We start from the raw sequence: 17,956 nt of genomic DNA, 5'->3' as shown, positions 1-17,956 counted from the left end.
AGGAAGGGGAACATCACACACTGGGGCCTATTGTGGGGAGGGGGGAGGGGGGAGGAATAGCGTTAGGAGATATACCTAATGTAAATGATGAGTTAATGGGTGCAGCACACCAACATGGCACATGTATACATATGTAACAAACCTGCACGCTGTGCACATGTACCCTAGAACTTAAAGTATAATAATAACAACAAAAAAAAGATTTGTTGCGTGGGGCGGTGGTGATAGGGGAAGGCTGAACTGATAGGTTACTGTCGCTTGGTGTTCTGAACTGTTTTCTGACTGCTTTACATAAAGAAGCAATTAATGAATGCACAACTGTCAAGAATAATTTGCCCTGAGAGACACACCAAAAAAAGAGAATTTTAGACCAATATCCCTGATGAACATCGAAGTGAAAATCCTCAATAAAATACTGGCAAAACGAATCCAGCAGCACATCCAAAATCTCATCTACCACAATCAAGTAGGCTTCATTCCTGGGATACAAGGCTGGTTCAACATATGCAAATCAATAAACGTAATCCATCACATAAACAGAACCAAAGACAAAAACCACATGATTATCTCAATAGATGCAGAAAAGGCCTTCGACAAAACTCAACAGCCCTTCATGCTAAAAACTCTCAATAAACTAGGTATTGATGGAACGTATCTCAAAATACTAAGAGCTATTTATGACAAACCCACAGTTAATATCATACTGAAAGAGCAAAAACTGGAAGCATTCCCTCTGAAAACTGGCACAAGACAGGGATGCCCTCTCTCACTACTCCTATTCAACATAGTGTTGGAAGTTAGGGCCAGGGCAATCAGGCAGCAGAAAGAAATAAAGGATATTCAATTAGGAAAAGAGGAAATCAAATTGTCCTTGTTTGCAGATGACATGACTGTATATTTAGAAAACCCCATCGTCTCAGCCCCAAATCTCCTTAAGCTGATAAGCAACTTCAGCAATGTCTCAGGATACAAAATCAATGTGCAAAAATCACAAGCATTCCTATACACCAATAATAGACAAACAGAGAGCCAAATCTTGAGTGAACTCCATTCACAATTGCTACAAGGAGAATAAAATACCCAGAAATATAACTTAAAGGGATGTGAATGACCTCTTCAAGGAGAACTACAAACCACTGCTCAATGAAATCAAGGAGGATGCAGACAAATGGAAGGACATTCCATGCTCATGGATAGGAAGAATCGATATCATGAAAATGGCCATACTACCCAAGGTGATTTATAGATTCAATGCCATTCCCATCAAGCTACCAAATACTTTCTTCACAGAATTGGAGAAAACTACTTTAAAGTCCATATGGAACCAGAAAAGAGCCCACATTGCCAAGACAATCCTAAGCCAAAAGAACAAAGCTGGAGGCATCACACTACCTGACTTCAAACTATACTACAAGGCTATAGTAACAAAAACAGCATGGTACTGGTACCAAAACAGAGATGTAGACCAATGGAACAGAACAGAGGCCTCAGAAATAACAACACACATCTACAACCATCTGATCTTTGACAAACCTAACAAAAACAAGAAATGGGGGAAGGATTCCCTATTTAATAAATGGTGCTGGGAAAACTGGCTATCCATATGTGGAAAGCTGAACCTGGATCCCTTCCTTACACCTTATACAAAGATTAATTCAAGATGGGTTAAAGACTTAAATGTTAGACCTAAAACCATAAAAACCCCAGAAGAAAACCTAGACAATACCATTCAGGCCATAGGCATGGACAAGGCTTCGTGACTAAAACACCAAAAGGAATGGCAACAAAAGCCAAAATAGACAAATGGGATCTAATTAAACTAAAGAGCTTCTGCACAGCAAAAGAGACTACCATCAGAGTGAACAAGCAACCTACAGAATGGGAGAAAATTTTTGCAATCTACCCATCTGACAAAGGGCTCATATCCAGAATTTACAAAGAACTCAAACACAATTACAAGAACCCCATCAAACAATCCCATCAAAAAGTGGGCAAAGGATATGAACAGACATGTCTCAAAAGAAGACATCTATGCAGCCAACAGACACACGAAAAAATGCTCATCATCACTGGTCATCAGAGAAATGCAAATCAAAACCACAATGAGATACCATCTCACACCAGTTAGAATGGCAATCATTAAAAATTCAGGAAACAATAGATGCTGGAGAGGATGTGGAGAAATAGGAACGCTTTACACTGTTGGTGGAAGTGTAAACTAGTTTAGCCATTGTGGAAGACAGTGTGGCGATTCCTCAAGGATCTAGAACTAGAAATACCATTTGACCCAGCCATCCCATTACTGGATATATACCCAAAGGATTATAAATCATGCTACTATAAAGACACATGCACATGTATGTTTATTGTGGCACTATTCACAACAGCAAAGACTTGGAACCCACCCAAATGTCCATCAATGATAGACTGGATTAAGAAAATGTGGCACATATACATCATGGAATACTGTGCAACCATAAAAGGGATGAGTTCATGTCCTTTGTAGGGACATGGATGAAGTTGGAAACCATCATTCTGAGCAAACTATCACAAGGACAGAAAACCAAATACCTCATATTCTCACTCATAGGTAGGAATTGAACAATGAGAACACTTGGACACAGGGCAGGGAACATCACATACTGGAGCCTGTTGTAGTGTGGGGACTGGGGGAGGGATCGCATTAGGAGAAATACCTAATCTAAATGATAAATTAATGGATGCAGCAAACCAACATGGCATATGCATACCTATGTGACAAACCTGCATGTTGTGCACATGTACCCTAGAACTTAAAGTATAAAAAAAAAGAAAGGAAGGAAGGAAGGAAGGAAGAAAGAAAGAGAAAGAAAGAAAGAAAACTTGCCCTTAGAGTAAGATTATCCTTAAAACAGTAGGTTTCCACTTTGGAAGGCCGAGGTGTGTGGATCATGAGGTCAGGATATCAAGACCATCCTGGCCAACATGGTGAAACCTTGTCTCTATTAAATATACAAAAATTAGCTGGGTGTGGTGGTGGGTGCCTGTAATCCCAACTCCTCTGGAGGCTGAGGAAGGAGAGTCGCTTGAACCCAGGAAGCAGAGGTTACAGTGAGCCGAGATCACGCCACTGCACTCCAGCCTGGCAACAGAGTGAGACTCCATCTCAGAAAACAAACAAACAGCAGCAACAACAAAATAGTAGGTTTTGCTAATCCTGAATGAATAGGTTTAGGGCTCCTTCTCTAGTCCCAAGACCTGGTGCTCCTCCCAGAGTTCCCCTCATCCCCTCACCCACCACCAGACTAAAAGCATCTTCATGGCATGAACTATGCTTTGTTCACATTGGTGTGGCTGATTCTCAGAACTCATAGGAATGTAACCTGTGCTTCAGGCCCACATTCATGAGAGGATCTGACCACCAGTTTTGTTCAAATCAATTTCCCAAGATTAACCAATTATCAGCTTTGTTCTTACAAGTTAGTTGGCTGAAGTAAACGATCCTGCACTCTATCCAGTTGTTATTCTCTGGTGAGAAGCCAATCCCTTTGGAAGTCCACCTACCTCAGGTATCCAAAAAAGGATCTGGGAGCAAATCCCAGGCTTGACACTTACGTGGGAAAGTCACTTACCGTCTGTGTCTCAGTCCCTCATCTATAACATGGGGATAATAATAGTATATCTCCTATAGACTGCTTTCAATGAATTAAAAATAATCCATGTAATCTTTTGGCTACATGGCAAACCTATATGAGTATTTGCTATGATGACAATGATAATGATGACATTGATTAGGACTTCATTAATAATGCTATACCTGTTCATTCTTGGGCTGTGCCAATGAGCTGGGTAACATTTACAGCAGAATAAGGAATGAATATGAGCCTAATATATGTCTGGTACCCAGTGCCGACTTAAATGTAATTAGCACACTTTGGGCAGGTTGACAGGATGTTTCTGTTTCCTTGTTTATGTTTCCTTCTCCCTTGTCTTTGAGTGTTTGTATCAGCCGGTGATTTGGAATGCACAAGCATTTCCTACTGACAGGAAAGTCAGAGAAAGTGCAATCTTACAGCTCAGATATTAGTTCAGTTGCTCTGAGTCTTGGTGGTGTGATTGATGGGAGTTTTATTGCAAATGTAAAAATCTGCATTCCCTTCCTCCCATGTTGGTACATCAATGTTTTGGTCTCACACAACACGTCCCAGTGCATTGAAGATAATAGACTCTAATGTCCTTGATAGCTGTGAATCAAAGCCAGTCAATGCACCATTGGCTTAGATGACAGAAATGACTGGGTCAATGACATTCACATATCCACTGCCTGGTAAAGACAACAACATTCTCAAAGCTAGAAATGGAGATTATTTGCCAATATAACATTAATTCCACCAACATTTGCTAGACTCCTGTAGCAGTGAGGCTTAAGCCAGCACAGTACCAGGCACATGGGTGGGTGTACATTCGGTTCTTGTTAAACGAGTGAATGGGTGACTAAATAAATGAATGAAAGCCTATATAGTGTGAATTCACTGAGGAATCCATAATGCTTCCTCATTTGGAAACGGAATTTTCAAAAAGCAATCAAATCTGAAGGAAATTAGCTAGAAGCGATGAATACATGGCAAAAGCCCAAAGATGTTAGTCCAGCTGCTGCAAATATGACTAATGCACAAACCCAAGGGAGTAAATAATGGCTTGGCTGCCAAAAAAAAAACCCCTGAAAATCTAAAAAGAGACTTAACTCAATTTCAAGGACAGAGTGTTTGACCATGACCCACAGGCACAAGTTGGATCTTACAGATGGGTAACCTTTGCTTCAGCTGGTGTCCTTCAAAAACCTTGATGTTATTCTACTCAATAGCAACTGGATTATAAGGGGGTTTAGGAGCCAAGGAACTTATGAAGAGCTTTCATTCTAGGGAAGGAGAGATAGATGGATTCTAGGTTCCGTGCTTAGATCCTAGTGGTGCCTAGCTAGCTGCCCTATCCCCTGTAGCTAGCTCAGTACCTGGCACATGGTACGCGCTCAAAAAATTGTTGAGTGCATAAGGAAGATATCTATAAAATATGCTATCAATCTCTATTACAATATTGTGCGTTATCTGCTTTACTGTGAAAGAAATACATAGTGAATAATGCGTATCTAGTATATCTGTATTACTTTCATGTTTCTAACAGATAACATTTAGTCTATAACCTATAATACGAGATACATAATCAGAAGAGAGACACTTGTGTGGGCAGTCAGAAGAAAGAAAAATGCCTTCAAATCTAGGGAAAGTGGGAAAGGAGTTGGGAAATTATGGAAGAAGGGGCATCAAAGGTAGGTCTGGAAGTAAAGGCAGAGCTGAACATTGTACAACCCAGGCTGAAGAAACAGTAGGAAAAAATTTTCAGCGAAACAAAATGATAGAACAATGTTTTTCCAAGTGTATCCTAAAAAAACTCTTTGCACAAAATCACCTGTGGATAAGCATCCTTAGCCTGCTTTGTGAGAGTCTCTGTTGATAGGGCTCATGAATCTGAACTCTAAAAGACTCTATAAGTCATTCTTATGTGCTACATTTTTGGGGAGCCATTTATAGGAAGCACCCACCTCACTATTTAATTTAATCCTCTTGACTCTTCAGGGAGGTAGACATAATTGTTCCCATTTGATGGCAGGTATATTGAAGCTCGAGGAAGTGAAGTGATGTGTTCAAGATCACCCAGCCTGTAAGTCAAAGAGCTGTGGTTTAAACACAAAACACCAGACATCAAACCTTTACTCTTTCCCACTACTGTCTCCGCATACGAGGCTGAAGGGTAGACTGTATGAAGGGAAGCTGCAGGTGATGACTTTGAAAGAGTATATTCTGATAATAATAGTAGTAGAGATCGATAAAGGCAATGATAGTGTTTTATATCTTTAAAAAGAAAGAAAGAACACGCCGCTCTGGCTGTGGCAGACTTTATCAGGAGGCTCTGATTAATGAGCAAAGCTCTAACTTGGGCTGCCTAATAGATGCCTGTTGTATCACCAGGAGATTTTCATCTCAGCGATACATTGCTATAATTTGCTTGGCCAGCAGTGTCAGTTCTGCCCCAAGTTTGATCAGGCTCGTCTCTGTTTTTCAATAAAAGGGTCGGTAACTACAAGCATCCAGTGTAGCAACTAGTGATCAGGAAATGAAGCCAAAGCAGTCGTTAAATAGTCATGGGGAGGCAGCTCAGAATGGGCTGTGAATTCTGGGGTTGGACTTCTCATTTGCGGAATGGTAGGCCTGGATCTTCCTCAGGGTGCCTCATTGATAAGAAATGTTGGTTAGTAGGGGGAAAAAAAAGTCAAAAGTAGAAGTAAATTTGTTTAGTCTTACTCACAGAGCTTCTTCCCTTATTCAATCACCAGAGAAGGGGATTGTTGATCTGGATTGGTCAGGCCAAGGAAATACTATCAGAGCAAAGTTTTCACTGGACTAAGGTTGGCAATCAATTTCTCTCACTCCTGTTCCCCATCTCCGGCACCAAGGTTAAAGGTACAAGGTGGTGGGTTCGGCCGACAGAGGGAATGCCAGCATCCCTCACTGTTCCAAAGTCCCACCTGCCTCCCAAAGATAGCTGGCCACCCAAGAAGTTCACTAAGGGGAGACCACAACATAAGCTCTGTCGAAAGCGATCTGGCTCATTCCCTCACATCCTTCAGTTCCCTGTTCAAATGCTAACTTCTGAAGGATGTCTTTGACCACTTACCAGGAATATCATGACTCATCCCACCTCCCCAGATGTTCACATGATTCCTCCCTCTTACCCTCCTTTCTTCATTACTCTTCATTCTTCATTACTCTTAGTGACGCCCTGTATTGCATTATCTACTCATTCGTTCTTTTGTTTATTGCCTTTTTCTTTCCACTAGACTGTAAGCTTCATGTAGTTAGAAATCTGTTTCCCTCCATTTTCCCAATATCCAGGACTGTGCCTGTTTTGTGGTAGACATTGCTAAGTATTTGTTGAATGAAAGGACAATGTATTAGCACAAATGCCTCCTCTATCACAAAGAAGTCATTTCATTCTCAGTTCTAATTGCCTTCACTTGTGAAGACACCTAAAAATAAAACTTTTTCCCCCCAGTAAATCTATCACCAGCATTTTTCTCATCATCCCTAGGATAGCATACAAACGTTTTGATGTGGTTTATTGGACCCTCTGCGTCTGTTCAAGGTTCCCCTTCAGCCCAGCTCACATCCCTCTCTGCCTTGCATCTGTGCATCATGCATTCCTTCAGAAGGTGATAGCACCTGCTTTTCCCCACTCTCATGTCCTGCCATGTCACCCCCTCAGCCTGAAACACTCTCTTGCCTCATTCTTCACTTCACGCTAATTCCTAAGCATCCTTCCACACTCCACTTAAACATCATTTCCTAGGGCTGTCTCTACTAAATTCTCAGGCTCAGCTGACTCTCTTCCATAGTAGCCTGCATTTCCACCTTCTGTTACATTCAAACGTTTGAACATTTGTTCAGCGTTTGTCTTCCCCGTGAATTCCAAGTCTGTGTACTCACGGAGGTGGGAATGGGTCTTTCTTCCTGACTGCTGACTTTTCAGCATTTAGCACAGTGTGGGAGAGAGTCAGTGCCCAATATATATTGCCTTCGTGAATGAATGCATGCATGAATATCGGAGTCCAGGAGTTATCTCCCACAGGAATTACCTCCAAATACAGGATAAACTCAGATAAATCCCCATCCCTGTTTGAGAATGAACCATTTTGGGTCTCAGTGTTGATGACAGATTCTCACTCACCTCCAGTTATTCTCCAAGTCCAGCCTCTTATGAGCAGATTAAGTCTTTTTCTCGTCACCAAAGACCCGTGGCCCTGACTCCAGGAGCTGAGGCCATTACCAAGTCCACACCCTAAATGGCAAAATGTTAGAGACCTGGCTTTTTTGCAAATGTGTTATTCAAGCCCTTAGCTAAGAAACAACACTTCCGTTTCTGGAGGTAAAAAACTTGCAACTAACTCAGCATCCAGAATGCTAGCAAAATTGGAAGCAATCTAGAGAACTGTGCTGAAATTGCAAAGCCAGGAGGCCAAGGGGAAGAGGCCATGCTAGCTTTATATTAATAGAGAATCCCAGAGCTGGTCTGAAGGCCACAGGGGAGAAAGATAGAGGGGCTGAATAGAGAAGAAAAACACACAGAGGCTTTTATTGCTTTTGTTGAGCTCTAATTACAAAAATCATAAACACACACAAAACTCTCCCATAATTAACTGCCCAGAGAAAACAACTTTTAACGTTTAGCTGCATGCCCTTTTGGTGCTTAAAACAATGGGCTTGGAAGCTACGCTTATTATTTAATAGCCAGCCTTCACTGAACAATGCAGCGCATAGTCCAATGAGAGGCAGAATTGGCATTGGTTGAGAACATGGACTTTGTAATCAGACAGACCTGCAACTTACTCTTACTGAACTCTATACAAAGTTAGCAACTTTTGGCAAGATGCTTAAGCCCTAAATTCCTCATCTATACACCAAGGACAAAAGTGGAATTAATATCTCTGTGTCAAGAGGATTAAATGCAGGAAAATATATTCATTATTAATACTGAGCTTGGTGCACAATAGATGTTCAAGTAGCTATCACTATTATTGGCATAATAATATATAATATTGGTATAACATCAGCAATCATTTTTTTCTTTCCAGCTTTTATTTTAGGTTCAGGAGGTACATGTGCAGGTTTGTTTGTTTTGTGGGTAAACTGCGTGTCACAGGGGTTTGGTCTACAGATTATTTTGTTACCCAGGTAATGAGCATAGTACCTGATAGGTAGATTTTGGATTATCATCCTTCTCCCACCCTACATCCTCATGTAGACCCTGCTGTCTATTATCAACTTCTTCATGTGTAGTCAGTGTTTGGCTCCCACTTATACATGAGAACATGTGGTATTTGGTTTTCTGTACCTGCATTAATTCACTTAGGATAATGGCCTCCAGCTCCATCCATGTTGTTGCAAATGACATGATCTCATTCTATTTATGGCTGCATAGTTATTCCATGGTGTATATGTACCACATTTTCTTTACCCAGTCCTCTGTTAATGGGTACTTACGTTGATTTTATGTCTTTGCTATTGTGGATAGTGCTGTGATGAACATATGCATACATGTGCTTTTATAGTAGAACAATTTATATTCCTTTGGGTATATACACAGCAATGGAATTGCTGGGCCAAATAGTAGTTTTGTTTTAAGTTCCTTGAGACATATCCAAATTGCTTTCCATAGTAGCTGAACTAATTTACATTCCCACCAGCAGTGTAGAAGTATTCCCTTTTCTTGGCAACCTCGCCAGCATCTGTTTTTTTTTTTGTTTTTGTTTTTGTTTTTTTTTAACTTTTCAATAATAGCCATTTTGACTGGTGTGAGATGGTATCTCATTGTGGTTTTGATTTGCACTTCTCCGATGATTAGTGATATTGAACATTTTTTCATATGGTTTTTGGCTGTGTGTACATTTCCTTTTGAAAAGTGTCTGTTTGAAAAGTGTCCTTAGTCTACTTTTTAATGGAGTTGTTTGCTTTTTGCTTGTTAACATATTTAGTTTCCTTATAGATTGTGGATATTAGACCTTTGTCAGATGCATAGCTTGCAAATATTTTCTCCCATTTTGTAGGTTGTCTATTTATGTGGATAGTTTCTTTTGCTGTGCAGAAGATCTTCAGTTTAATGAGATCCCATTTGTCAATTTTGTTTTTGTTGCAATTGCTTTTGGCATCTTTGTCTTGAAATCTTTGCCAGGACCTATATCCAGAATGTTATTTCCTAGGTTTTCTTCTAGGGTCTTTATAATTACAGGTTTTATATTTAAGTATTTAATCCACCTTGAGTTGATTTTTGTATATGGTGAAAGGAAGGAGTCCAGTTTTAATCTCCTGTATATGGCTAGCCAGTTATCCCAGCACCATTTATTGAATGGGAGTCCTTTCCCTATTGCTTGTTTTTGTCAACTTTCTTGAAGATCAACAGGGTTGTAGGCGTGTGGCTCTATTTCTGGATTCACTATTTTGTTCCATTGTTCTATGTGTCTGTTTTTGTACCAGTACCATGCTGTTTTGGTTATTGTAGACTTGTTGTATAATTTGAAGTGGGGAATGTGATGCCTACAGCTTTGTTCAATTTACTTAAGATTGCACTGACTATTTGGTCCCTTTTTTAGTTCAATATGAATTTTATAATAGCTTTTTCTGACTCTGTGAAAAATGTCATTCATAATTTGATACAAGTAGCATTGGATTTGTAAATTGCTTTGGCCAGTATGGTCATTTTAACAATATTGGTTCTTCCTATCCATGAGCATGGAATGTTTTTCCATTTGTGTCATCTCTGATTTCTTTAGCAGTGTTTTGTAATTCTTGTTGCAGAGATCTTTCACCTTCCTGGTTAGCTCTATTCCTAGGTGTTGTGTGTGTGTGTGTGTGTGTGTGTGTCTATTGTGAATGGGGTTGCATTTTTGATTTGGCTGTCAGCTTGGGAAGTGTTAGTATATAGGAATGCTACTGATTTTTGTACATTGATTTTGTATGCTGAAACTTTGCTAAAGTTGTTTATCAGATCTGCATGTTTGGGCAAAAACGATGGGATTTTCTAGGTATCAAATCATATCATCTATGAAGAGAGAGAGTTTGCCTTCTTCTCTTGCTACTTCGATGCCTTTTATTTCTTCCTCTTGCCTGATTACTCTGGCAGGACTTTCAGTTCTATGTTGAATAGGAGTGATGAGAATGAGCATCCTTGTCTTATTATAGTTCTCAAGGGGAATGCTTCCTGCTTTTGCCATTCAGTTTGATGTTGGCTATGGACTTGTCATAGATGGCTCTTACTATTTTGAGGTATGTTCCTTCAATGCTTAGTTTGTTGAGGGTTTTTAACATGAAGGCACGTTGAATTTTATCAAAAGCCTCTTCCGCATCTATTGAAATGATCATGTGGTTTTCCTTTTTAGTTCTGTTTATATGATGACTCACATTTATTGATTTGCATATGTTGAACCAACCTTGCATCCCAGGAATAAAGCCTACTTAACTGTAATGGATTAGTTTTTTGATGTGCTGCTATATTCAGTTTGCTAGCATTTTGTTAAGGATTGTTGCATCTATGTTCATCAGGGATGTTGGCCTGAAGTTTTCTCTTTTTTTATTGTGTCTCTGCCAGGTTTTTTTTCTTAAGTTCTGGGGTACACGGGCAGGATGTGTAGGTTTTTTGCACAGGTAAACTAGTGCCATGGTGGTTTGCTGCACCTATAAACCTATCACTTAGGTATCAAGCCAAGCATGCATTAGCTATTTTTCCTGATGTCTCCCTTCTCCCATCCCCCAAAAGGCTCCAGTGTGTGTTGTTTCCTTCCCTGTGTCTGTGTGTTCTCATTGTTCAGCTCCCACTTATAAGTGAGAACATGCAGTGTTTGATTTTCTGTTCCTGCATTAGTTTGCTGAGAATAATGGCTTCCAGCTCCATCCATGTCCCTGAAAAAGACATAGCCTGTTTCCTTTTTATGACTGCATAGTATTCCATGGCATATATATACCATTGTCTATCACTGAAGGGCATTTGAATTGATTCCATGTCTTTGCTATTGTGACTAGTGCTGCACTGAACATTCACGTGCATGTATCTTTATAATAGAATGATTTATATTCCTTTGGGTATGTACCCAGTAATAGAATATCTGGGTCAAGTGGTATTTCTGGTTCTAGATCTTTGAGGAATCATCACACCATCTTCTGCAATGGTTGAACTAATATGCATTCCCGTGTAAAAGCGTTCCTATTTCACTACAACCTTGCCAGTATCTATTGTTTCTTGACTTTTTAAAAATTGCCATTCTGACTGGTTTGAGATGGTATCTTACTGTGGTTTTGATTTGCATTTCTCTAATAATCTGTGATGTTGAGCTTTTTTTCATCGGTTTGCTGTCCACATGAATGTCTTCTTTTGAGAAGTGTCTGTTCATGTCTTTTACCCACTTTTTAATGGTTTTTTCTTCTTGTAAATTTGTTTAAGTTCCTCTGACAAAGATTTAATATCCAGAATCTGCTGGGTTTTAATATCAGAATGACACTGGCCTCTCATATAATGAGTTAGGGAGGAGTCCCTCTTTCTCACTTTTTTGGAATAGTTTCAGTAGGATTGGTACCAGCTTTTCTTTATACATCCGGCAGAATTCAGCTGTGAATTCATCTGCTCCAGGGCTTTTTCTGCTTGGTAGGCTTTTTAATACAAATTCACTTTCAGAACTTCTTATTGGTCTGTTTAGGGTTTCAATTTTTTTTTTTTTTTTTTTTGAGATGGAGTCTCGCTCTGTCACCCAGGCTGGAGTGCAGTGGCCGGATCTCAGCTCACTGCAAGCTCCGCCTCCCGGGTTTACGCCATTCTCCTGCCTCAGCCTCCCGAGTAGCTGGGACTATAGGAGCCCGCCACATTGCCCGGCTAGTTTTTTGTATTTTTTAGTAGAGACGGGGTTTCACCATGTTAGCCAGGATGGTCTCGATCTCCTGACCGCGTGATCCACCCGTCTCGGCCTCCCAAAGTGCTGGGATTACAGGCTTGAGCCACCGCGCCCGGCCAGGGTTTCAATTTCTTTCTAGTTCAACCTTGGGAGGTTATTTTTCCAGGAATTTATCTATTTTTTCTAGGTTTTCTAGGTAAGTTGCACAGAGGTGTTCATAATAGTCTCTGAGGATTTTTTTTTTTGTATTTCTGAGATGTTGGTAGTAATGTGTCATTTGTCATTTCTGATTGTGTTAATTTGGATTGCTCTTTTTTTCTTTGTTAGTCTAGCTAATAGTCTATCAATCTTATTTATTCTTTCAAAAAACAAACTTTTGGTTTCATTGATCTTTTGTATGGTTTTTCATATCTCAGTGTCAGTTAGTTCAGCTCTGATTTTGGTTATTTATTTTCTTCTTCTGGCTTTGGGGTTGGTTTGCTCTTGTTTTTCTAGTTCCTCTAGGTGTGACGTTAGATTGCTAATTTGAGATCTTTCTAACTTTTTGATGTGGGTGTGTAGTGCTATAAACTTTCCTCTTAACACTGCTTTAACTATGTCCCAGAGATTCTAATATGTTGTATCTTTATTTTCATTAGTTTCAAATAATTTTTTGATTTCTGTCTTAATTTCATTGTTTACTCAAAAGGTGTTCAGAAACAGATTGCTTAATTTCCAATGTAATTGCGTGGTTTTGAGAGATCTTCTTAGTATTGATTTCTATTTTATTGTACTGTGATCCCAGAGTGTGATTAATATGACTTTGGGTTTTTTGAATTTGTTGAGAATTGTTTTATGTCCCATTGTGTGGTCAATTTTAGAGTATGTGCCATGTGCTGATAAGAAGAATGTATATTCTATTGTTATCAGGTGAAGTGTTCTATCAATGTCTGTTAGGACCATTTGGTCAAGCGTTAAAAGTCCTGAATATCTTTGTTAGTTTTCTGCCTTGATGATCTGACTAATACTGTCAGTGGGGTGTTGAAATTTGCCATTATTATCGTGTGGCTATCTAAGCCTCTTCATAAATCTCTAAGAACTTGTTTTATGAATCTGGGTTCTCTAGTGTTGGGTGCATATATATTTAGGATAGTTAAATCTTCTTGTTGAATTGAACCTTTTATCATTATGTAAAGCCCTTCTTTGTTTTTTTTATTGTTGTTTGTTTAAAGTCTGTTTTGTCTAAAATTAGAATAGCGACTCCTACTCCTTTTTTATTTTCCATTTGCTTGGTAGATATCTCTCCATCCCTTTACTTTGAGCCTATGTGTGTCACCGCATGTGAGATAAGTTTCTTGAAGACAGCATACAGTTGGGTCTTGCTTCTTTATCCAACTTGACAATCTGTATTTTTTAAGTGGAGTGTTTAGCCCATATAAATTCAAGGTTAATATTGGTATGGATAGATTTAATCCTGTCATTGTCCCAACATCATTTTTCGGTTAGAGTAAATAGATTTGCATAACCAATTCCCTGTTGTTGGATATATACATTGCTGCCATTTTACTTTTCTGGTGACTGGGGCTTTGGGATGAGTAGCAAGGCCAAGGATCCCCAGGAGAAGACAGAGCACGAGAAGAGGATGGCTTGCAGTAAATATGCTGGTACCATCTGGTGGTAGTGCCAGTGGCAGATGGGGTCTCAAGAAGGAAGGGAGAGGAGGGGAATCATTTAGAGTAGGACAAATAAGTGGTCTTTATTCTTACACTATTGTTTCTCTGGATTAAGGACAAAAGTAATGGAACAACCCACAGCAGCCACAGTGATGTTTTACTATGTAATTCAGACACTCTAGCTCTTTTAAAACAAAGTCTTTTTTTAAAATCTTGACCTACAAAATCCAGGATAAAGGTCTAGCACCTGTCTCCCTCTCTGTATGTCCTCATTTCTACCTCAGCACCTTTGTACTTTCTGTGCCCTTTGCTGGAATGCTCTCTCCTCAGATCTTTGCATAATTCACTGCTCATAATTCAGGTCTTTGTACCTCCTCTGCAAGATGTTCCCTGACCACTGTATCTAAAATAGCTTCCCTCTACACCACTTTCCTATAACTCTTTGCATGATTTGTTTTTCTGCGTGGCATTTACTTCTACATATTGGTTCATTTTGAGTCTTCCCTATGGAAGCATAAGCTATGTATGGAGGAGCCATGTTTGCTTGTTCACCAATGCATCCCTGGTGCTTAGAAGAGGACTTGGAATATAGTAGGTGCTCAGCATATATCTGTGGAATGAATGAACGAATCTCTAAGCTGACTTGAGGTGCTGGGGCCAACAACTATCCAAGGAGTAAAATAAGTCCACGTATTTCTGGTCCACAGTTGCTATGTCTGAATCTCTCTCTCCCCCCAGTATTCACACATTGAAACCTAATCCCCAATGTAGTGGTGTTAAGAGGTGGGGCCTTTGGGATGTGATTAGATGATGAGGGCAGAGTCATCATGAATGGGATTTGTGCCCTTACAAAATAGGCCCAAGGGAAATTACCCCTTTCACCACATGAAGGTAGTGGTCTTGCTTCTAGACAGTAAGAAGTAAGCAGTCTGCAACCCAGAAAAGGACCCTCACAAGAACCCAACCATGCTGGCACCCTCATCTTGGACTTTCCACCTTTTATAACTGTGAGAAATTAACTTCTGTCCTTGATAAGCTATGCAGTTGATGGTATTTTCTTACAACAGCCAAACAGACTAAGACAATGGGGTACCACAGTGATTAAGGCAGAAACAAAAGCATTCATTGGGATGCTGGCACCATTACTCCCAGATGTGCGATCTTGGGTAAATTATTTTAGTTCTCTCTGCCTCAGTTTCTCCTTTATAAAATAGAAATGACGATGGTGTCTATTTTATAGGGTTCTTGTAAGGATTAAATGAGATAATGTATCTTACTCTGCTAATTGCTTAGCAGAGTATCTGGGACTTAGAAAGACCTCAATAAAAGTTTTTTTATTATTCATAAATTAATTATTAAATCCTTCTCTCCTCATTGCTTCAGTCATTTATTCATTCAAATATCCACTCATTTATTTGTCCATTTTTTAATGATTTTCTCATTCTTGCCTCTATTTATTAAATCCATCCACCCTCATACATCTATCTATTCATCTATTTGTGGTTTAAACAAACATTTATCAAGCTTATTTTAAAGGATTTCAAAGCAACAGTCAGAAAGAGTAGAAATATGAGGTTTAAACAGCATCAGCTTTTAAACACCTTTCTGTATCCAGCCGAGTTGTACCTGGGGCCCACTCAAGAATGAGTGCCATGCAGGACTGATGTTCAGCTGGTAGGCATTGGTATAGCTATGCCCACCCAATACAGCAGTTATTCCAAAAGCCTCCTTCTTTACAAGTCCTTAGGGCACTCAGGGATGATGCTGAAGATAATCATAATGATGATGATGGCAATAAAGACAGTGTACATGGGGCCAGGTGCAGTAGCTCACGCCTGTAATCCCAGCACTTTGGGAGGCTGTGGCAGGTGAATCATGAGGTCAGGAGTTTGAGACCATCCTGGCCAACATGGTAAAACCCTGTCTCTACTGAAAATACAAAAAAATAGCTGGGCGTGGTGGTGGGTGCCTGTAATCCCAGCTATTCGGGAGGCTGAGGCAGAAGAATCTCTTGAACCCAGGAGGCAGAGGTTGCAGTGAGCCAAGATCGATCGTGTCACTGCACTCCAGCCTGGGCAACAGTGTGAGACTCCATCTCAAAAAAAAAAAAAAAAAAAAAAAAAAAGACAGTGTACATAAATTTGACTCCTACTACATGCCAGATATCAATATTATTTTAAAGGATCTCAAGGCAACAGTCAGAAAGAGTAGAAATTTACACCCTTCTGTATCCCAACCAGTTGTACCTGGGGCCCACTCAGGAACACACAACTGGCCCCTTATCTCCAACATTTTCTCCTTCTGGTCCAGAGACACAGGCCCAAGGTCTCCGCTTCCATCCCTCCATCTCTCTGCAGCCCAGGGAATCCTTTGGTCTCTCAGCTTGTACCAGCATTTAGTTTGCAAATAGAGTTTATCTCTTCTGGGTCAGGAGGGCACACTTCACCCCAGCCTAAAGTGCTGCTGAAATCTCTTTGTCTATTTCACGTTAGAATATCGTTCCCTGAGGTGCCTAAAACGCTCAGTGCTGAGGCCACCTCCCCCACCCAATCCAGCAGTTATTCCCAAAACCTCTTTCTTTATAGATCCCTAGGGTGGGGAGACCAAAGGCACTCAGGAATGATGCTTCAAAAGATCATAATAATAATGATGACATTAAAGACAGTGTCCACGAATTTGATTCTTACTATATGCCAGGTATCAAGAACAGTATTCAAACATATTTCACAACCAGGACAACCCAACCAGTCAGAGTGGATGCTAGCTGCAGATAACCAGCACAGCTATACCAATATCTACCAGCTGAACATCAGTCCTGCAAGGCATATCTGTCAATCAATGAAACCCCTCAGCAGGCTAGGAGGCAGTAATGTGAGCCCATTTAACAGACGCAGAAGTGGAAGCTCAGAGAGAAAAATATCACTTAGAGAAGAGATAAGCAGATCTGGGCTTTGCTGAGTCCTGAGCTTGTTTGCTTACTGCCCATTTTGTGTATCTACATACTTATTTGCATCTATTATGAGAATATTTGCTTTACTTGTTAAACTGTGATTTTTCTCATTCTTTACATTTCGAAAAAAGTAAAACCTACAGTACAGTTAAAAGAATAGTTTACTGAACACATACACCCTTCAACTAGATTCATGAAATTATCTGTGGCCCTCCCTCTCTCAGAAAGAAAACACACACACACACACACACACACACACACTTACACATACACAGAGTCATCTGTTCCATAATGTCATTTCAGTCGATGGAACACGTACATGATGGTGGTTTTGTAAGATTATAAAGGAGCTAAAAACTTTCTATTGCCCGGTGGTGTCTTAACCATTGTAATATTGTACTGCAATATATTACTCAAGTTTTTGTGGTGATGCTGATGTAAAAAACCTACTGCACTTTCAGTCATATGCTAGTGTAGCACACACACCCTCCTACAAAGGCATGTCTATAGTTTCTTGTCTTCAGACATGTAAGAATTGGAGGCACAGAAATGTGGACTTGGAGAAATCTGGGGCCAACTTTGTGCTCACAGGCTCGACATCAACCATGCCACATGGAAGAAAAAAATGAAAAAATATTTTACAAAAGTATAGCATATACAATTATGCACAGTACGTAATAATAATAAATGACTGTAACTGATTTATATATTTATTATACCATACTTCTTGTCACTAGTTTTTAGTGTACGCCTTCTACTTAGAGTTTTTAAAATTTAACCATAAAATAGCCGCAGGCAGCTCCTTCAGGAGGTATCCAGAAGAAAGCATTGTCATCATGGGAGATGACAGCTCCATGCATGTTATTCCCCCTGAAGACCTTCCAG

The 17,956-nt window shown here is 39.9% G+C and overlaps 1 non-coding gene across 1 annotated transcript; it reads left to right on the top strand.

The window, feature by feature from the left end:
- Positions 1-17,556: 17,556 nt before the first annotated feature.
- On the top strand, positions 17,557-17,687 carry LOC116269057. The gene has a single exon (XR_004176377.1). It is a non-coding gene; the product is annotated as a small nucleolar RNA SNORA38 (small nucleolar RNA).
- Positions 17,688-17,956: the final 269 nt, after the last annotated feature.

Source organism: Papio anubis, chromosome 9 (genome assembly GCF_008728515.1).
Source record: "Papio anubis isolate 15944 chromosome 9, Panubis1.0, whole genome shotgun sequence".
Lineage (NCBI taxonomy): Eukaryota > Metazoa > Chordata > Mammalia > Primates > Cercopithecidae > Papio > Papio anubis.
The sequence above is the reverse complement of the archived record's forward strand: the minus strand, read 5'-3'. Positions and strand labels throughout refer to the sequence as shown.